Source organism: Triticum aestivum, chromosome 4A (assembly GCF_018294505.1).
Source record: "Triticum aestivum cultivar Chinese Spring chromosome 4A, IWGSC CS RefSeq v2.1, whole genome shotgun sequence".
Classification (NCBI taxonomy): domain Eukaryota; kingdom Viridiplantae; phylum Streptophyta; class Magnoliopsida; order Poales; family Poaceae; genus Triticum; species Triticum aestivum.
In genome coordinates this window covers 620,958,464-620,981,959 of record NC_057803.1, presented here as the reverse complement: position 1 = coordinate 620,981,959, position 23,496 = coordinate 620,958,464, and positions in this window count along the sequence as shown.

Genomic DNA, 23,496 nt, shown 5'->3' with positions numbered 1-23,496 from the left:
GCTCCTGCAAAAATTGGCATAAGGTAAATAAATGATTTAATATTTTATTTAAATCAAAACAAATGTCAGAAGAATTAAAAAACAGAAATAAATAAAAGGAGGAGTTTACCTGGGCCTCTCCCTGTGCAGCCCAGCCAGCTGGCCGGCCCAGCCAGCAGGCGGCCCAGCCCGCCTCCCTCCTCTGTCGTCTTCGTCCTCGACAGAGGGAGGGGAGTGTGGCCGGCGCGCGCGCGCGCCACCGCGCCACGCCACCTGCTCGCCTGCCTGCCTGCCCTCCCCTCCTTGTCTCGATGCCCCGGACGACGCCACGCCCTCCCCCCTGCTCTCTCTCACTCTCCCTCGGCTCCTCCCTCCTCTCCCTCGCTCTCTCTCTCACGGCCGAACACCACCATCGCCGCCGTTCGCCACAGCAGCCGTCACCGGCCACCCCTCGCCCCTCCATTGAGCTCAGGAGCTCCGCCGCGACCCCCTCTTCCTTCCCACCAAGCCAAGCCTCTCCGGAAGCCCTGCATCGCCGCCCACGTCGCCGTTCCCCTCCTCGGCCACCGGAGATCGTCGCCGTCGAATCGGGAGCTACCGGACGTCCCCGAGCCCGCTAACCATCCCTGCAGCTCCGCCGTGAGCCACTGACCCGATTCCCCCTTGCCCCGTCGTCCCTAGCCTCCTGTAGCTGCCGCCCCCTTGAGCTCCGAAGCTCGCCGCCGCCGTGCCTCGTCGCCGCCGTGGCTGGAGCCGTTGTAGCTCGAAGCCGAGCACACCATCGTGCTCCACACCTCACCAGGAGCACGTAGCACGCACCAACGCCCCCCTAGCGCCCTGCATCACCTAACCCGTCGTTGGCCGAACTCCGGCCGCCGCTCGCGAGCTCGCCGTCGTCGATACCGGCCACCTCAGGCACGGCCACCACCACCGTTCGACGCGCGGGAGCAAGGGCTCTCCAACGAGCCCAAGCACGGCCTCGCCCGTGCCCTGTAGCGCGTTTCCGCATCGCGCCGCCGTCTCGGGCCTCGCCGGCGTCATGTCGCCGGTGGGTTTGACCCACCTTGACCACGGCAGGACCCCCCCTGAGTCCCTGACAGGTGGGCCCAGCCCTGTAGCTAATTAGGATTAGCACTAACCGAATTAGTTAAACTAACTACCCCCCCCCCCTGACACTGACCAGTGGGCCCCAGCGCCACTAATTTCTAATTAGGATTAATTTAATCCTGTTAAACCCCCCTGTCACTGACGTGTGGCCCCCACACGTCAGGTTTGACCCCAGCCAGCCGCAGTTGACCACTGACGTCATGCTGACGTCATGCTGGCGCAATATTATATTTCTGGATTTAATTTAAATCAGGAAATTCCAGAATATTATTTAAACTTCAAAAATTCATAACTTTTATTCTGTAACTCCAAATTGGACAAATTATATATGAAAAATGATCAGAAAAATCCAATCTATCCATCTGTACTATTTTCATGCATGATCAAACAAGCTAAATTGATGTTTTAAGCAGAACAAGGAAAAGCACTTTAGAAGGCCATGTTTGAGTTTGAAATTTGAATCTTTGATTCAAATTTGTTCAAACCCTTCTGGTTTTAGTTGCTTTAGCCCAACACACTCATATTGCCATGTTTCATGCATGCGTCATATTGTTGCACATTGTTTGGTGATGGTTGTGTATCGGTGTCCTTTGCGACAGGTTCTGCCTCCGAGGAGTACCGTGATTACCCTAACGAAGAACCGTATCAGTGCATCGAACCATCAGGCAAGCAACCAACCATTTGATCATATCAATACAATCCCATGTTCTCGCTCCTGCTCTCTTTTACTGCATTAAGACAACGCGTTTCAAACTGCTGTGTGCTACGGTAGTTGAACCCATTTCCTCTGCATGACCTGTCATTGCCACAGTAACTAGATGAAACCCACTAGCATGTGTAGGAGTTGTTTGAGCCATATGTATGTGTTGTTCCTACCTTGCTATGCCTGCTATGCTTAGAGTCGCGTCAGGTCTGGTTCATCTGGGTGATGGGCTAGAGTGAAATGTTTATGTCGGTAATGAGAGTGGTGTGGTGAACACGATTTGGTAAAGGTATCGATGAGAGGCCATGTAGGAGTACATGGTGGGTTGTTTCATTGAAGCCGACCTTAAGCACTGAGATCTGTATGTGTGATTTAAGAATCAGCTACTACCATGCATTGGGCCCGAAACCAATGGACCCTCTCGGCTTCTTATTCACCCTAGTTCTCCGTCCAGGAGTTGCAAGTAGTTTCTGGTGTTTGTAGCCTACTGGAGGCCGTGGACAGCGCTGACCGTAGGGGTGGGCTGTGATGCGGTAGGTACGTGGCCGGGTGTACCGAATACCCGTTAGGTATCTCGGGAACCCTGTTCACATCGTTCGGGGCCGTATGGGAAACCTCGGCCGGACTCCCTGCGGATGGAACCTGAATAGGCGATAAACCTGGACTGGAGGCTTAGGTGATTAGGTAGGTCGTGGCCGACACCCACGTTGGGCTTCCGCTTGAAGGTTGCCGAGTACATGTCGTGTAAACGACGGTAAGAGGTGAGAGCGTGTATGAAGAAGTACACCCCTGCAGGGTTAACATGATCTATTCGAATAGCCGCGTCCGCGGTAAAGGACTACTTGGTTGCCTATACAGTTCATAGACAAGTAAATGGAAACTACTAAAAGCCTCAAGATAAGTGTGAGTGCCGAGGATGGCTCTTCCGTAGGAAGACGGAGGCGGATCCTCGGTAGTGTATTGAATTGGTGAGTAGTGGACTCGTGTGCGCAAAACCATTTCAAGTTGGAGTATCGTAGGTTAGTCTAGCCAAGAGTCAAAGCTGGCTTGCTGCAATAACTCCACCAACCCTTCTTGATAATATGCATGTATGTAGGATCTGATGTAAGTCTTGCTGAGTACCCTTGTACTCATGTTGCTATAATTTACATTTTTACAGAAGACGTTGCAACCCCTTCTGATGGGTTCTATGTAGACATTGACATCAACGAGTAGGCTAAAGGCCCAGGTGGTGACCCTGAGCTTGTGAAGGACCACGTAGTATAGCTAGGCTTTCCAAGCCTCTTTTATTTTACTAGTTGTCTGTACTCAGACAAGTTACTTCCGCTGCTGGTTTGTATGACTGTATGACTTGTATGTTGGGTCATGAGACCCGTACCTTTGTGTATGTTATGTATGGCTCCCTGAGCCTTAAATAAAGTACTTGTGTCATAGAGTCATGTTGTGATGCTTCGTTGTATTTGCACATATCGAGCATATTGCGTGTATGATTGAAATGCTTGGTATGTGTGGGATCTGACTATCTAGTTGTTTATCTTTAGTAGCCTCTCTTACCGGGAAATGTCTCCTAGTGTTACCGCTGAGCCATGGTAGCTTGCTACTGCTCTGGAACACTTAGGCTGGCCGGCATGTGTCCTTCTTCGTTCCTGTGTCTGTCCCTTCGGGGAAATGTCACGCTTTGAGTACCGGAGTCCTGTTAGCCCGCTACAGCCCGGTTTACCGGAGTCCTGCTAGCCCAGTGCTACAGCCCGGACCCACTTGCTGATGACCGACACGTTCGAAGCTGGGTCATGGATGCCTGTCCCTGTAAGTCTGTGCCACTTTGGGTTTACGACTAGTCATGTCAGCCCGGGCTCCTTATCATATGGATGCTAGCGACACTATCATATACGTGAGCCAAAAGGCGCAAACGGTCCCGGGCAAAGGTAAGGTGACACCCGTGGGGATACCGTGCGTGAGGCCGCAAAGTGATATGAGGTGTTACCGGCTAGATCGATGTGACATCGAGTCGGGGTCCTGACAGGTAACCACCCAAATGTAGTCTTACCCTGCACACAAGTAGATCACAAGAACCCTTGGCGGTTTGCCGCAGGGCGGGTCATAATACCTCACATATAAACACTGTGATATTGAATTTGTACTGCCGGTTTACATGACCTGTGCAGTAAGGGTGATAACCCAATCCTTAGAAGCCAATGCTTCCACATAGATGATGATTGTCATAAGATGGCGACTTATAGTCAAAAGTCAAGCCGGGTTAAGCATAAAACACTTATATACATTTGAGTTATAATCAAAAAAAGGTCTCAAGTCAAACCCAAAATTGTTTGCAAAAAAGACTTAAAAAATTTAAGGCTTCTGATTCGTATACGATCAGAAAACCGTTCCAAAGGGGTTGAGCTAAGATTCAAATACGATCATATAGCCCCCAGTGGCTTTGGTGTTGCGCCGATCAAGAGGGTACCGACAGCTATGTTCTCTTTGGTTCGAATACGACCTATGTTTGAACAGGAAGCCCCCAAATGACCTTGAGAGGTTTTTAACGACCCTGATTCGAATACGATCCAAGTCGGACCCAAAAGGGGTTAAGCTATGATTCGGATACGATCAAGAAGCCCCCTAGTGAGTTTGGCTTTGCGCCGGTCAAAAGGGTTACGACAGCTATGTCCTCTTTGGTTCGAATACGACATATGTTTGAACAGGAAGCCCCCAAGTGACCATATATTAGTATTGCACCGATCAAGAGGGTACCGACAGCTATGCTCGATGAGCAGGAAGCCCCCAAGTGACCATAATAAGATAAGTCGTAAGGCAGGATACCTATGTTTGAACCGCGCATCATGGCAGCAAGTTTCTTTTTGGTAACCTTTAAATTTTCTTAGAACTCGAATTTGCGAGAGATCAATTCTTTTTGAACCGGAACTTTAAACCGGATTTGAAAGATTCAAAAATTTGTGAGGGACAAATTTACCTTGAGCCGGATTTTTAACCGGATTTGAGAGCTTCAAAAATTTGTGAGGGACAAATTTACCTTGAGCCGGATTTTTAACCGGATTTGAGAGCTTCAAAAATTTGTGAGGGACAAATTTACCCTAGGCCGGCTTTTGAACCGGATTTGAGAGCTTTAGTGCTTTGTGGGAGAAAGATGTCTCTTGAACCGGATTTTAAACCAGAGTCCTTATTTTGAGCCGAAAATCTTCTGACGGCTTTTAAATTTTCATCGATCTAGCAGTAATCTCCGGGGCACAGGTTAGTTTTCCCTTCAATGACCCGGAATTCTTGAATTCATTGAAACCGGCTAATTTTGCCTAGTCATACCATTGTAGCCCCCGAGTCTCAAGATGACTCGAAGAGTTGGCTTGAGATTCTCCATATTTGATCATAGCAGAAGGTATACATCATTGGCGTTGATAGCACGATGTGAATCCACAGAAGGTTGAGGTGACTCCGGCGGGTTGTAAATGATCCCGTATGAGCCGTGTCAGCAACTCGACCAATGGTTCCTTCCAACTGGCTGTTTGAAGTTAACCAAACTGCAGTGGCGGCGACTTGTGCACCTGCCCATTGAACCATCCAGTGCAGACGACGGCTGATAATATATGATAATTTTCCTTTAATTTGTTGGAAGAAAACCGGGCTTCCCAAGTAGTGACTTGCTCATACTCAATAAACAGCTCATCCAGACAAGTGCGGCTCGGTGTGTCGATGTAGACCAGGCCGCGAGAGACGGACGGTAAAGACGATCGTAACATCAGAGGCGGCATAGACAGATGAACCGGTCATGGCGTTGTAAGCCGGTGTGGACGGGCAAGTTGTCCTCCTTATTGTAAGCCGGCGTGGTCGCGAGAGACGGCCACGGCGTTGTAAGCCAGCGCGGTCGCGAGAGACGGCCACGGCGTTGTAAGCCGGTGCGGGAGTCTGTTGAGTAACGACGACCACCTGTGCCAAAAGATGTTGGCATGCCTCCATCTTCGCGATATATTATCACTTTTTGTCATAAATAATTGCCCTGCATAAATAATATTGCAGACCAAGCCAAAGATAAACTTGTTCTTTAACAAAAACAACATGTATTAATAAAACAAATTTGGATGGATATCACCTGATTTGTTTGGACGACGGATGATCCGTTTATCGCGATAGAGGTGACTCAGGCACACCAACGACTTATTATAGTTCCGGCGGCTCAGGCAGACTGACAACTTAATATAACCTCAGCGGCTCAACGCGGCTCCAGCGGGTTGACGTAGATTAAGCTGTACGGGCAGCGACTTGCGCACACTTGTTCCATCAGTAAGCGGGCACAGACGCCGGTGCGTGATGGTGCTGACGTACGCTTTATAGGCACAACATGGCACCTCCTTTGCTGCACATAAAAATATATAGACCAAAGTGATTGTTCTTTGATGAAAACCAATAAAACAAGCTTAGATGAATATCACCTGATTATCTGGATGATAGATTATGCCCTTTAGACAGATGATCCATATGCAGACTAAATACTAGTAACGATGGACTAGTATAGCCTCACATTATTTAAAATGGCAACCTGCTCCAGAGGCGTCGGCGTCTTTGGCAGAGCCGAGGTACTCGAAGGCCACAGAAAACCGGAGGACTCGCGCGTGCAGAGGCTTGCAGAAAAAATGACTCGCCCTGGGTCTGGCGGCTCAAGGTTGCAGCGGCGCGGCGGCCCACGGCAAAGATGAAATGGCAGTGGTGGCGCGAGGCTTAGGCAGCCGGGCGGCTTATGGCGCGGCCGTGACCGCAACAGCAGCCACCCGGTGATGCGGCGCGGCAGCCATGAAGTAGCGGCTCGGAGGTGCTCCGCTGGTGGGTCGAGCGAAAAAACCGGCACCGACTTGGAACAGAAATAGAAGCGGAGACTTAAGGCCTTTCGGTCCGGAGCGAACAGTAGGGCGAGGCCATGAAGGTCGAGTCCCATCATCTGACTTCACGTGTTTTGACCACTTGCGTATTAGCAACAATAGCTAGCATCATGATGGATTGTCTTGATCGCCTCCCCATGCAGCAGTTTTTGGTAAGTAAAAATTTTGGAGTGGTAGATCAACCTCACCATCACGTGGCAGAGTAATAACTGAAGTAATACGATTGTCATTGTTGTCTCGTACGAACAGAGGCGTCTTCAGGCTTCTCGTGAGGACAGCGCAGCGGGACCGATCCCTGCATGTGCGTGTACTAGTTTGGCCTATTGGAGAAAAACAAGGACTACGGCAATTTGACCATAGCGCAGGATTGCTTCGAGTCGGTCTTGGTATATCCATCCCGCAATCCAAGAAAGGAAACTTGCAGCGGAAAGCTTAATCTCGGTCTTGGCGATTTTTCTGACTCTAATTGTTTGACACCTTGGTCTCTGAATCGCTCGTCAGATGTCTCATCTTGATGATTTTGTCAGTACGCGCAGCCAATAATCCACCATGGAATCTCTTGGTTTTAGATAAAACAGTACTTGGCGAGTCCCTGATCTTTAAGCGAGTCGGCAGATTGGTCGAACCGCTATCTTAGTAAGTCGTCGCAAAAACTTGATCCCTGTTGGTTTCTGCGGCTCAAAAAACTTCTTCAGATGAACCTCAAGACGACGGTGGCAGGTGGCTCGCAACTCTAATTTCTCTTTTACATATCATAAATCTTGAGGTTGATGCCAATCTTTTCAAACCGGCTCTTCTTTATCCAGAAAATCGTAAACTTCTCGAAACCCTAGAAAAGATTCCTCCAAGAACTCAACACCACCATGCGCAGGCCCCACGTTGGGCGCCAACTGTCGTGGTTTTGTCACGGCAGGTGTCCTTAGTGTGAGGACTTAGTCGCGAGGCCAACACATCTATGTGGTAGCTTGAGAGGGGTTGAGCGGAATCAACAGACGCAACACAAGACAAGGGTTTAGACAGCTTCGGTCCCCGGGAAACATCATCCGGTAATAACCCTACATGCTGTTTGTGGCTAGGTCTCATTATGATCATGAGGGAGTCGCCGGTAAGCCGGCTCTTTGTGTCCAGCCCTCGAGATTATTTTCTGTCGCTCTTTGGGGAGCCCTGCCCCTTTATATATGTTGAAGGGGCGGGTTACATGTGGAGTCCTAGTAGGACTAGGACTAGTCTATCCTTTCTTACAAGTTGAATACAAGTCCGGGTCTTGCTTCCTCGTAAAGGAAATATTCGTCATCCCTTTCCTCTTAAGCCGTCCCACCAGAGCATAAGCCGGCCTGCTGGGCCTTGGGCCTTGTCGTCCGTCTGATCCGCCCGCTGGGTCTCCAGTGAGTCACAATGTCTAGGCGGGTTACATGTAAACCGCCATGTCCGGGCGGATCGCCAGTGAGTCGCCAAGCTCCAGCCAGGTCTCTGGTGAGTCGTCAAGTTCGGCCGGGTCATGATTCCGGCCGGGTCATACCGCGGGATATATCCCCGACAGTTGGGTTTTACCTTAATGAACGTTAGTAGTTGCGGATGCTTGCTAATAGTTCCAATCATAAGTGCATAGAATTCCAAGTAAGGGATGACATGCTAGCAGTGGCCTCTCCCACATAATACTTGCTACCGGTCTAGTAGAGTAGTCAATTGCTTAGGGGCAATTTCATAACTCCTACCACCACTTTCCACACTCACTATATTTACTTTATTGTTTCTTTATCTAAACAGCCCATACTTTTTATTTACGTAATCTTTATTATCTTGCAAACCTATCCAACAACACCTACAAAGTACTTCTAGTTTCATACTTGTTCTAGGTAAAGCGAACGTCAAGCGTGCGTAGAGTTGTATCGGTGGTCGATAGAACTTGAGGGAATATTTGTTCTACCTTTAGCTCCTCGTTGGGTTCGACACTCTTACTTATCGAAAACTGTTGCTATACCCTATACTTGTGGGTTATCAATCCTCGTAGAGGATGCAGTGGATGCCGGCGCATCTCCTAGGCGCGGTCTCGAGGCGTGGGGGCGACGGTGGCCGCGAGGTCGACGGAGGCCATGCCAGCGGTGCTTCAGACTCGTGCGGGGAAGGAGAGAGTGGTGCCAGGGGGATGGGAGAGTGAGCTAGGGTTCATCAGGGGGGTTCGGGAAGGGGTCGTCGTCGACCTAAAGGAGCCGGGGGGCACCAGATGGCCGCCCCATGGCCATCCCCAGCCATGGACGCGGTGCGTGCGTCCAGGGCGACGGGGGTGAACAGGAGAAAAGGGAAGGGGTTAGGTGGGACGATTGTTTGGCTAACGGGCCACAGGCCCAGTAGATTAGTTTTTTCCTTTGTCTTTTTCCTTTTGTTTTCTATTTCTTTTATATTTTATTTTTAGTTCCTTTTTATTTCAGTTTTATAAAAATTAACACTAGCACCTAAATTTGTATTTCTAAATATACTACTGCCACATTAATTCTCAACCCAAAATAACATAGTTTAATATTTTATAAAATCCAATAGGCATTTAGTTAATTGTTTTAACTACTGTTTTAATTATCTTAGAGCCTTGAAGCATTTTATCAAAGTTTGGTTCCACCACCATAATTACCTATGCATTATTTGGCACAACCCGAACATTTTAGTTTTAAAGTTTGAAAACTTTTGATGTTTGCCTTTAATTAAATTTTAAATTTGTTTCGGTTTTGAACTAACGAGAGTTTATCAACAGTAACTGAGGTGACGTGGCATCATTAGTGGAGGTTCACTGTAGCTTTATTATGAAAGCGTCACAAAATAGCTATCATTTCTCGTATATTTTTGTACCCCATAATACTCAAATCATCGTCTGGAAGAAGTAGAAGGTATTCTAATATCGCCTCCCCAGCATGATAAACCTCACAAGCTTTATGAATAATCTCATCCATCCCAAGTTTCTTCCAAACCTACTTTGATTTCCTACAAGGGGAAATCATGTGTTTCGTATCTTCTAAACCTTGAGAGCAATTAGGGAAAGAAGGCGAGACCTTCATTTGTTTGTTAGCGAGTGTTACCCGACATGTGGGAGAGTGCCATGTAATGTACGCCATATAGATTTTTTTTTACTTTTGTCGGACAAGATAACTTCCATATTTGACACCATATAGGATTAGGTGTGATTCGCCCCATCCCATTAGAATATTTTAGTTTACTCCCATACTGATAATTCCACTCCACAGAGTAAGCAGACCGTACCGAGAACATACCATTTTTTATATAACTCCAGGCAACGAAATCTGTCATATCATGTTGCGAAAGTGTGATTGAAAGAATCTGTTGTGCGTCAATGGGGGACATAGTTTGTCTAATCAGGTCCTCATCCCAATTATTGGAGGAAGGGTCAATCAGGTCACCCACTTTTGATAACAATTGTCCCCTATAACGCCCCGAGACCGATGTGCCATGTGTCTTCCAGTTATTCGTTGTCGTTGCCTTGTCTTTGCTTGCGTGTCATGCATCTCATATCATGTCATCATGTGCATTTCATTTGCATACATGTTCGTCTCATGCATCCGAGCATTTTCCCCTTTGTCCGTTTTGCATTCCGGCGCTCCTATGTCACCCGGTGTCCCTTTCTACCTCTTTTCGTGTGTGGGTGTTAAACGTTTTCGGATTGGATCGAGACTTGTCATGCGGTCTTGGTTTACTACCGGTAGACCGCCTGTCAAGTTTCGTACCATTTGGACTTCGTTTGATGCTCCAACGGTTAACCAAGGAACCGAGAAGGCCTCATGTGTGTTGCAGCCCAACACCCCTCCAAAGTGGCCCAAAACCCACCTAAACCTCCTCCATCATCTCGGTCGTTCTATCACGATCGCGTGGCCGAAAACCGCACCTCATTTGGACTCTCTAGCTCCCTCTACCTATATAAACACCCCCCTCCGAAATTCGCGGTCTAACCCTAGCCTTCCTCTTCCTCGCGCCGCCAGACATGTCCGTCCGCGCCGGACGCGTCCGTCGGCCACCTCACTCCGGCCAATCCCGCCTTGCCACGTCAGCCGAGCCGCCGGCGCGCCCAATCCCACAGCGCCACTTGTCATCCGCCGCCTCCCACCATCGTGCGGCCTGCGGGGCCCAGATCCGGCCCGCGCGGGCCCGGTCGCCGTCGCCCGCAGGTCGCTGTGCGCCGCCCGAGCCACCCCGCCGCCTTTCTCCTCGCGCCTCCGTCGTCGGTGCGCCACCGCGTCCCCGTCGCCTGCACCTTCGCCGGTCGTCGCGCCGCCGCGAGCGTCGCGCCCGAGGCCGCCGCTCTGCGCGCCGACCACCGGAGCCGCCCTCGCGTGCCTGCACCGGCCACCAGGTCTGCTTCCCCGTTCCTCTTCGGCGAGCCGTCTCACCGCTCCGGCTACCGTAACAGTCTTTCTGGTGATCCTCGAGAGACGTGCCCGATCCAGATCTGGAAACCGGGAGGTTGACTTTTGCCCCTAACCCTAGTATTTTTTGGGCATTTCCATCGCATCATAACTCTGCATCCGTTAATCTGATTCGTGTGTATAGCATATCAAAATGTTCGTCTCGATGATTACATCATTCCATCTCATTGCATCATTTTAATTTGAGCTCATCTTAATGCCCGAAATGCTGTTGGAAGAGTGCTAGTTTCTGTTAGTTTCAGATTATTACCAGCAAATGCACTTTTGTCATTTTTGCCATGATTAATGTGTGCATGCTATGATCCTGAGCTCTACATGTGTTTTGTTATATGCAATGTCATCTTTAGAGGGGTGTATGCCATGTATTTTTGTGATCTCTGTGGTGACTAGCACAAGCATGCAAAGTAGCTTACTCAATGTTGCTAATTTCAGGGACTTAGAATTTCACTAAGTCCTTGTCCTGTCATTATTTTTATGCCATATGCTCATGTTGATTCCTAGTGATTTGTGCCTCTTTTGAGCATGATCAGTAAGGATGTTTTGTAGATATTGTGGTGCTCTATCCATCCATGTCTTTGTTGCATTTATGGAGCACTCTAGCTTGAGTCATTCGAGCTATACTTTTGCTATAAAATGTTCCTGGCAGATTGTTACATGTTTAGCGATTTTGCCAAGCTTGTTGTTGTTGATCCATGCATGCTATGTTGTTGTTCTTGCCATGTCTAGCTTCTATGCCATGTCTTCTTGCTGGGTGTATGCTTAGTTTGTCATGCAATACTTTGTGGTGAGTGCATCGAGCTTGTAAACATGCCTACTTGTTAATCTGTTTTACCATGTTCCAGTTTTCTACTAAGTCTGAATCTGTTAACGATATTTGCTATGTTCACATGCTTGCAATTGTATTTTCTGATCCCTTTTGGCTTATGGTCAGTAAGGGACTTTTGTTATATGCTTTGAGTAGCTTCATGCCATGCCTTGCTTTGCCTTGATATGTTCCTGTAACATGTTGTTATCGTGCTCTAAGCATTGCTTCCTGATGTTAAATTCCTGATATGCTGCTAATTTCACCAAGTCTGTAACCTGTTATCTTTTGCACTTTTGTCATGCTTGTTTGAACCTGTTATTGAGTGAATTAGCCGTAGCTCAGTGTTCATCTATTGTCAAGCATCTTGAGTGGATCCCTGCCATGCATTTTGTTGCTATGTTAGAGTGCAGTAGCTTGTTGTTCTTGATGCATTTAGATGGCCTCGTGTTGTTAATCGCAGCTTTGTGCCATATTTGTTTTGCTTGCCATTTCCAATCCGTGCATCCGTTTCCGGTGATCTTTATATCGATTTCGACTGAAATCAACTCCTCTTTCTAGTGTCACTCTTGGTTTTCCAAGTTGAGGCTAGGTTCAATCATTTCCTTTCCGAATCACGCATATGCATTGCATACCGCATCCCGCATACCATGCCATATTCATGTGTTGGTTGTTTACTATGTTGTGTGCTTCTTTCCGGTGTTTCTTCTTCGGGTTGGTTCCGATAACGTCGTGTTTGTGAGGATCCAGTCGACTACGTCCGTTTGTCTTCTTCATGGACTCGTTCTTCTTCCTTGCGGGATCTCAGGCAAGATGACCATACCCTTGAAATCACTTCTATCTTTGCTCGCTAGATTGCTCGCTCTTTTGCTATGCCTATGCTATGATACCTACCACTTGCTTATCATGCCTCTCATATTGCCATGTTCAGCCTCTAACCCACCTTGTCCTAGCAAACCGTTGTTTGGCTATGTTACCGCTTTGCTCAGCCCCTCTTATAGCGTTGTTAGTTGCAGGTGAAGATGAAGTTTGTTCCTTGTTGGAACATGGAGATGTTGTTCCTTGTTGGAACATGTTTATTGTTGGGATATCACAATATCTCTTATTGAATTAATGCACCTATATACTTGGTAAAGGGTGGAAGGCTCGGCCTTATGCCTGGTGTTTTGTTCCACTCTTGTCGCCCTAGTTTTCGTCATACCGGTGTTATGTTCCTTGATTTTGCGTTCCTTACGCGGTTGGGTGATAATGGAAACCCCTTGACAGTTTGTTTTGATTAAAACTCCTCCAGCAAGGCCCAACATTAGTTTTACCATTTGACACCTAGCCTTTTCTTTTCCCTTGGGTTTCCGGAGCCCAAGGGTCATCTTTATTAAACCCCCGGGCCAGTGCTCCTCTGAGTGTTGGTCCAGCCTGTCAGCTGCCGGTGACCACCAGGGGCAACTCTAGGTTGGCCTACCGGAAATTTGGACAATCCGGTGTGCCCTGAGAATGAGATATGTGCAGCTCCTATCGGGATTTGTCGGTGCATCGGGCGGCTTTGCTGGTCTTGTTTTACCTTGTCGAAATGTCTTGTAACCGGGATTGCGAGTCTGATCGGGTCTTCCCGCTAGAAGGAATATCCTTCGTTGACCGTGAGAGCTTGTGATGGGCTAAGTTGGGACACCCCTGCAGGGATTTGAACTTTCGAAAGCCGTGCCCACGGTTATGGGCGGATGGAAATTTGTTGATGTCCGGTTGTAGGGAACTTCACACTTGACCTTAATTAAAATACATCAGCCGCGTGTGTAATCATGATGGTCTCTTTTTGGTGGTGTCCGGAAAGAGAACACGATGTTGGAGTTATGCTTGACGTAAGTAGATTTGGATCAATTCTTGATCATACTTCTCGAACATGCTTTTCCTTCTCTTCTCGCTCTCATTTGTGTATGTTAGCCACCATATATGCTAGTCGCTTGCTGCAGCTCCACCTCATACCTTTTCCCTACCTATAAGCTTAAATAGTCTTGATTGCGAGGGTGTGAGATTGTTGAGTCCCCGTGGCTCACAGATACATCCAAAACCAGTTTCAGGTGCCGACGATGTTACCGTGCAAGTGACGCAACCCAGCTCAAGGAGGAGCTAGTTGAAGATCGTGTTCGTAGTCTTGTTTCGTTTTCCAGTTGATCAGTAGTGGAGACCAATTGGGGTCTATCGGGGATCATGTAGCATTTGGGGTAGTCTTCTTTTATTTTGGTTCCGTAGTCGGACCTTGATTGTATTTGGATGTTGTACTGATTTATTCATGTATTGTGTGACGTGGCGAGTGTAAGCCAACTATGTATCCCTTTCCCTTATGTATTACATGGGTTGTGTGAAGATTACCTCACTTGCGACATTGCTTTCAATGCGGTTATGCCTCTAAGTCGTGCTTCGACACGTGGGAGATATAGCCGAATCGAGGGCGTTACATCCCCCCTAGGGGTCACAATCTTCCTAGTGGCACAGCTTGGGATCCAAGCATCTTCCCAAATATGGATGTTATGTGCATTCCCCACTCGCCAAATATAGCCACATTTCAGAGTAGTTATGCCTGCCATAATGCTTTGCCAGGTGAAGGAAGCGTCATGCTTTGGCTTGGACTTCATCGAATCGCCATCAGGATAGTACTTGGCCCTCAGAATAGTAGCACACAAGGAATCATGATTATCAATGAGATGACATGCCTGTTTGGCGAGCAAAGCTACATTGAAGCAGTGGATATCATGGAATCTCATTCCTCCTTGGTTTTCTGATACGCACATTTTCCACCAGGCCATCCAGTGCATCCTCCTCTGGTTCTCCTCCTCTGCCCACTAGAAATGAGCAATTGTGTCAATGATTCCTTTACATTTTTTTGGAATTTTAAAGACCGACATTGCATAGGTAGGTATGGCTTGGATCACAGCCTTGAGCAAGATCTACTTTCACCCGATAGACAGTAATTTTTCCTTCCAACCACTATTTTTCTTAACAATTCGTTCAATCAGAAATTTAAAGCAGTCTGTTTTATCAACCCACATTTGCTGGCAAGCCCAAGTATTTGTCATTCATTTCCTCTATCATTATATTCAGCATTGTACACATTTCCTCTCTGATCTCTACCGTTGTATTAGGACTAAAGAAGATACTTGACTTTTCCGCGCTTACCAGCTGTCCCGACGCCGTACAATATAAATCTAATGTTGATTTCAGGGCCGCCATATTATTTTGGTTGGCTTTCATCAAGATCAATGAATCATCCGCAAAGAGAAGATTTGTGACCGGTGGGGCGTCTGTACAGACTTTAACTCCTGATATGTTTTCGTTGTCCTCAGCATGCGTCGGCAAGGCATTCAACCCCTCTGTGCATAGCTAAAAGAGGTATGGTGATAGTGGATCACCCTGCCTCAACCCTCTAGTAGGCGTGAAGCTCTCACTTTCCTCTTCATTGATCTTTACTATGTATTCGACAGTTGAGACACATTGCATAATCAAATTCACCCATTTTTGACGAAAATCCAATCTCAACATAATCTCCTTCAAAAAAGGCCACTCGACTCTATCGTATGCTTTGTGCATGTCAAGTGTTATAGAACACAAGCCCTCTCTACCTTATCTTTTGTTCTTGATTGTGTGAAAACATTCATAGGCCACTAAAATATTATCTGTTATCAATCTTCCCGGTACATATGCACTCTGTGTTGGAATAATAATTTCTGGTAAAAAAACCTTCAATCGAGTGGCCACCATTTTTGCAATTATTTTGTATACCACGTTACATAAATTAATCGGTCTAAATTGTGTTACCTTTTCTGGTGTATTAATCTTAGGAATCATCACGATCGCCGTATCATTCCAACTGTTCGGGATAGTGTGTTGATTCCTTTCAGAACCTCCTCAATTAGGTCCTCCCTAGCATGGGCCATAACCTTCTGTAGAAATCTAGCCCTCGAGCTTTTAAGTCCCCAATATCAAATAAAGCCTTGCGAACATCTTCCGCGGTATAAGGGGCAAGTAGTTGCCAGTTGCTTACATTGGTCATGATGAGCATCTCATACCCTATGGGAAAAGTTGCCAGTTGCATGGATTGTCCCATGCAAGAAAACTTGACGATGCTAATCTAGTTGTTGTAGTATGGCCATTTTCTATTTGCTTTAAGGTGCATCATAGCATACACATATCTACATAAAGAGTAAATTGTCAAAAACCACCACAATTGCGTTGCTCGATGCAGAAACCCACCGTTTTCATAAAAGTTTGCCAAAAACATTGATTTTCGTAATCGAGTTGCCGAAAGCACCAACTAGTCAATTGAGAACCGTTTGATGCCAAATATGATAGACGGGGCCACTTTCAGGGCTGATGTGGCACCAAAATTTAACGAATAAAAAAGGGCATGTATGTGTTTCTTTATTGGTTTTATTACATATTTTAAACTTTAAGCACCAAGAAGTCGAACTTGTTCAGTAGCATCGCAAGGGAACTCTGAATCTATTTATGGTTTCAGCCATGGTGTCGACGACGAGTATGGTCTGCATCAATGGCATGGAATACTTTGATAGAGTCGTTGCAACTTGATGAGTGGATTTTAATGCGACGAGTGGGACAAAATCGAGTCGTCTGGAAAAGAATCTCTACTCCTAATGGAGCAGTTGGTAGTCTCGCTTCCAGGTTTTTTTTCGTCCCACCACTTTCGTCCGGGTTTTTTTCGTAGGTTAACCGTCGTAGATTTTTTTCGATACTGGTTTCTTATTCACCGGTTTATTTACCCCTCAGTTCTTTCCTTGCAAATCAGCACTTTCCAAACGTGCACGCAATCACGGATCTAAATTTACTAACTTATCCAAATCAACCGATACCTTCCATTATTGCAAATTTCTTTAGGAAACAAATAATAGATTTTAAGGAAACAAATAAACCGTGCAAAACCAAAAAAAAAAACGTCTCTCGATCCACCCGATGCGGCCGCCCTATCTCCCTCGTACATACGGGAAATCAATCAATCATTTCCATATGCATCAGACAGAGAGAAAAAGGATGGAAAGTTTCTTTTAAATTTTGGGGTATGATTTTCGCATGCAATCAGGAGTTATGATTTTCCTAAGAAAGAGATAATTGACTTTTGTCCATGAAATCAATCAATCATTTCCATATGCATCAGACAGAGAGAAAAAGGATGGAAAGTTTCTTTTAAAATTTGGGGTATGATTTTGGCATGCAATCAGGAGTTATGATTTTCCTAAGAAAGAGATAATTGACTTTTGTCCATGAAATCAATCAATCATTTCCATATGCATCAGACAGAGATAAAAAGGATGGAAAGTTTCTTTTAAAATTTGGGGTATGATTTTCACATGCAATCAGGAGTTATGATTTTCCTAAGAAAGAGATAATTGACTTTTGTACATGAAATCAATCAATCATTTCCATATGCATCAGACAGAGAGAAAAAGGATGGAAAGTTTCTTCTAAAATTTGGGGTATGATTTTCGCATGCAATCAGGAGTTATGATTTTCCTAAGAAAGAGAAAATTGACTTTTGTCCATGAAATCAAGCATTGCCATATGCATCAGCCAAAGAAACGGTGAGAAGGAAAAGAAGAAAAATATGCGGTGTTTATTTCTATATTTGGGACATCCGTGCCAGCATTTATCTCTACACCTAATGTTTGAAAAAAACACAATTTGCCGTAGATCTCATCCCAAGCCGCTACTCCACGTCTCCGGACGAGACGCAGCCGCAGACGCCGACGCTGATCCAGGGAGTCAACGCCGCGACGCCGGCGACCGCCGCCGCCATCGCGGATCACCAGGACGCCACCGCCGCCGGCGCCTCGGATACATCACGGAATACCAGAACGCGGCCGTCGCGGATCACCAGGACGACACCTCCTTCCCCTCACTCCACCTCACGCCGCCCGCCAGATTTCGCCGTGCATTGACAGCCATCGACGACCCACTCCACCCTACCTGCCCCGGCCCCGACGCCGCACGTACCAAGCGCTGGCACCGCTGCATCGATCTAAGGTGCGACGCGTGCATAACGAATTACTGATAAAAATCTCCCTTTCCTCTGTTAATTGGGTATGCATACGGTGGTTTGATTAATATGGCTTGTGTTCTTAATGCTAATTCAGGTGTACAGAACATTAGGCGAAAAGTATGGGGTGAAGTACTCAGAGGATGAGATCTTGATGAGGACCTCGAGGCCTCGGAGAGCCCCTCCGAACAAGACGCGCACGGGAGCTCTGCCTTGATGGGGAAAACAGCAGAGTTGGTGCAGTGGCGAATGTGGGCGGGGTCGACCGTGGAGGGAGACTTGCTGGTCGGAGCAGCAGGAGCAAGAAGGTTGAGGCGGTTCAGGTTTGTCTCTATCTTCCTCCCCCTCTCTTTCCCCCCTTGTCTCATGGATGAGGTCGCTGGTGCATGCAAGGAGTGGGTCGAACACGAATCGTAGCAAGAGCAAGGAGCTGGACGTGGTTCATGGTTTGCCTTTAGTTCCTCTCTCTCTAGATCTCTAGACGTGGGTCTTTTTGTCCATATACTGAACCATGAAGTTGTAAGTTCATGTTCTTTATATTTGTACAGCTATTTAACTGCATTAGTGAATGTTCTGGGTCTGATACAGCAGCTAAGCTTAGGTGATTCCCCATGTTCTATGTGGATCGCATAGAAAATAGAAATCCTAATTTCTGAAAATAGACTGAATCATGTATATATTTGCAGGGCAAGACAAGAACATTAGTTGGATCCAGAGTATTGAGATTGCAGAGGACTCAACAAAGGATCTGCACTTATTCTATAAATTCAGTACCAGGTTAGTGCCTCTGTTTAGTGATTATGTAGAACTACCTTTTGAACTTGCAGAAACTGAATGCATATAAGAATCGAGGACCTTTACAGTGGATGCATGATGATGATCATCCACCGAGCAGCACATCATCTTGGAAAAGCAGATGCGGATTTCTGCTAGGTTTGCTTCTCCGGTTGTCCCTCCCATCAACTCTCTCAGTTCCCAAACCATTAACCCCGTCCTGGTTGTTCCTATATTTTCTTTTTGTTTTGTTTTTACCAATGCAGTTTTCTTGGCATGTTTTAGTGTGTTCCTTCCTACGGCCAGCTCGACCATTTGCTCCGCAGGGAGTTTTTTAGCTCAGAAGGAGCAAATAATTTGAGAATGCATTGGTCTTTTCTGCAATCTGTTGTACAGGGGGATCTTTCATGTTTTTCTGCAGTTCTTTCTTCTCTTTGGCAATTCATTTGGATTGTGTCTCTCTCAAACTTGGGCATATTAGTTGTATGCTTGACTTTTTTAGTAGCAGGGAGTAACTAAGTAGTTCACAAGCCAAGCATTTGTAAACTTTGATCATTTATTTGTAGAGAGTATATTTCTTTTTTTGTTCACCGTTTAGATATACATTTTTTGCATGTGTAGAGAGTATACATTATTTGTAGAGCTGAATTGACTCTCTTCACAAGATTCACTTTGATACAGCCATTTTCTTAATGACAGTCTTCATGTGAAGGTTTCAAGTACTACATATAGGAGGAGGCACGAGTGGCTGCAATCTTGCTACGAAATGACACTTACGGAGCTTCTTTACCTAACATGGCCAAGAAGTCCGCAAATTCCATAGAGCGTAGAGTATGGCCGGTTGGATACATATCTGCAGAGTGCATGTAGTGTATGTGTCAGATATACAGTGGGAAAACACCACAATGCAAGTGTCAGATCCTGTTCTTGATGCAATTTTGTGACTTTATTCTGGACTGTTAAGCAATTGGTTGATGTTAAGCTGAAACTCGGATCAGTCTTGTGGCTCTTCTGTACCTATATGCCTAGATTATTTGCTAATGGTATATGAACTATATCTTCCTGTATAGGATGATCAATTGCCAGGAATAGAAAGACTATGGTTTTGATTTTTATCATGTTTTTGTGATTAGCTTCCTGGTAGACTAGACTTCCAGTTATCTGCTAGACTAAATAGTTTCTAGCTATTTTTTAACTATTGATTAGTACACACAGATGAATTATGTTGGTCTCAAAATGCAACACATTTCTTGGATGCCTTGACTGTATGCATACTTGTGTTATATGGATGCGCTCACGATATATGCTAGATGGTGTCTTCCTTTTTATAGCTTGATTAGATGCAACTGTAGACGTTTAATTATAACTAGACATTGTGGCGAGCTCCGCTGCGCCTGGCGAAAGAACTGTAGTTTGTGGGAGACTTCAGGTGGCCTGGTCCTTACAGCCTCGTTGGTGGCCTGATTTTCTGTGTGGCTGGTAGCTTGTCTATTTTTTCATGGGACGGTCAAAATGAGTTGTATGCTGCTAGCTCTGGACGGGAAAATACATGGATGAACCCAAGTACATCTGCACCCACTTCGAAAGACACCTTTTCAAGTTTAAAAAAAACTGAAAATTGTTGCACATGTACAGCTTCACATTCTATGTGTGTGCCAAAAGTTTCGAAGGATTTTTTTCGTGTGCAAAAAAGACAAAAAACTGGTGTCGCGCACATATTTTTGCAGAGATGTAGACGATAATTTTTTTTTGGAATTATTTATAACATTTAAAAATGCATTTAACATGCATTTCTACGACCGATATATGCATATATACCTAACAGGCGGTGGTGGATCGACACGAATAGGGGCAGGGGGGTTCAGGGCAGAGAGCGTGGTGGTTGGCGGGATACTCCTCCTTGGCGGTCCATCGGGAAATATGGCGTGAAGGAGATAGGGTGTCATGGGGAAGATGATATGGGCATCGTGTGGTTTTAAAGGAGTGGGTTCTAGCGAGCAATGTCCCGCTACAGCGGGATACCGAGCAAGAAGAGGAGGGTCCACTAAAAAAGAGAAGGGCCCATCGTGGGATGGGTTTTCTTTTGTGTTGGGCCAGTGTGTTGAATATAACATGGCGGACCACCATGTTCCTCTCACACATATGGTCTGGATTTGGGGTAGGATGGACTGTCCAGACGGTTGAATTTTGAGAAGCCCGCTAGGCCCTCGTTTCATGTCCGAACATGGTCGGGCGTACAAGAGAGAAATGAGCGTCGGACTTGGAGACGACCCTAATCATTTGTTCAATTCATTTATATATATCATAGCCCGTAGCAACGCACGGGCACTCTGCTAGTCAGAGTAATGATACATTGGTGGGAAATGGTCGAGGCGTGACGTGTTTCCATTCTCGTCGACTCATCATTTTTTTTAACACAGTAAAGACGCAAGCGCTCATATACACGCGCAAACACTCACCCTAATGAACGCACACACACACACCCTATCCCTTTGAGCACCTTCGAAAAACTGAGCCAGCATATCATCTTGAAATTTACGAAGTCACCGTAGGCACCTCGTCATCGACGGGAACGTCTCCTCCCACTGAATGCACATCACCGGAAATCGTGAAATAAATCCAGGAATAAATGCAAGCACCAGGATTTGAACCCTAGTGGGTTGGGGATACCATAGTCCCTCAACCATCCAACCACAGGTTGGTTCGCACTCATCGACTTATCATATAACATGAAAAATGGTGTGTTTTTTTGTTGCGAATCTGAAAAATGGTGGTTCTTGCAGCACAATAACGGTTTTAAGATATATTCTAGATGATACGTGCCAAGCTGTGCACCATATTGGTGCGTCGGTTTGGGCATCCACTCTATTGATACAGGTGTACATCGTGGGGTTCAAATCAGAAAGTTCTTTAATTCACTACATTTGGTCCATTCTTATTTGATCAGCAGGTTCCCAGAACTATGCTGCAATGTTTATTTGTTGGGTGCATGAAACAAGAATGCTTCCCTGCCATGATGGGCCACCACATCCACGGCAGGCTTACTTTGGCTATGATAGTATGCAGGTCATGTCACTTAAGCTTGTTCCGGTGTTGTCTATTGAATATGAACCCCTTGAATCTATTGCTACTTAAGCAGTTACAACTTACGAGAACCGGCAGTCGAACATTCATAGACATAGACAAAAAGTGGGTTGAAGTCAATAGGAATCAACCAGCTGAACATAAAACGTGTATGATAGCCAGCCACGTGGTGACGAGGAGAATCTAAAAGTTAGTTCATCCAAACAGCATATTAAACATTTCGAAGCAGCTGTCATTTAAAGATGGGCCCTACCACATTGACATCATCATGAACTAAAATCATAGCAATACTTACTTTTGCAATAAAATTTTATTATATCTAACTTTTTTCGAGACTTGTGATCTGGAACAACTGTAGTTGACTTATGTTAATGCAAGGTATTGACCAACATGCAAAAATGTATTAGTATGAATTAGAAATTACTCTGGCGCATGATATCCAAATGTCCTTAATACATGATTCAAATGGAGACGTGCTTGCCATATCGGGAGCTTGATTTAAGAGGTTGAATTCTGCAATTTTCGCCTTGAAGTCCTCAAACAGAAGCACATTGCTTGATCTGATGTCCCGATGGATGATTGAAGGCTGAACCTTCTCATGTAGGTATCTATACCTTTTGCCGCCTCGATGGCAATTTTGACTCTCTGCATAGCACAGGGCTAGACTGCGCACCCTGAACTCCTTTACTTCCTGTTTATAGAGAAATACGCAACAGAATACATTATAAGGCATATGAGTGAAAATACACAACAAGGGATTCGAATATGACTAGAGGCCGTTAGCACCCAATATTGATACACACAGCTCATAGACGGTTTCACATATATGTATGACCAACGACAACAACAACGACAACGATAGATCCATGGCGAAGTGGTAGAGCTATCACTACGCTATGGGCCAACCGTTTTTGTTGCAGATCAATAGGTCACTGGTTCGAACCCGGTTGGGCCCTATTGTTTTATTTTTCTAATTTTATTTCTTTGTCAACTACTGTCTTGGCCTTCCACACTTGCGTCACAAGTAGTCACTTTGAAGTTTTAATCATATCTAGATTTATTCCCTTTTCATCCGTTATGCATTTTTTGTCATGTCGATTCCTCTTTGTGAGAACTGTTATGCTTACATTGCATGGTCACCGCTATTCAAATAGTTCTCAATTACTTCCCTTTTCATCCGTTTTGCATTTTTTTGTCATGTTGATTCTTCTTTGTGAGAACGGTTATGCTTACATTAGATGGACACCGCTATTCAAATAGTTCCCTTTTCATCCGTTATGCATTTTTTTGTCATGTTGATTCTTCTTTGTGTGAACTGTTATGCTTACATTAGATGGTTACTTCTATTGAAATAGTTCTCAATTACTTCAAAATTAAGGCAATTATGCATTGTATATTCTATGTAGCGTGATAGACTGATATACGCAGTTTTAGACACGTAGGACATTTCTCCAATTAGGCCCCTTCAACAGAATCTAAGAATGGCATAACCCAAAAATAGCATCTTACATAAAAGCTGGAACTGGCAATCCATGAGGGCAGGCTGAAGTATGTGTACCTAATTTATGATGGCATATACAACTGATATGAGTATGTGTAAGTTCTTAACTAGCGCTCTAACCCATATCTATATCTGCAAGGATACAAATTGATATTCATTTTGCATTGACAATAAAGAGTGAACCAATTAATAT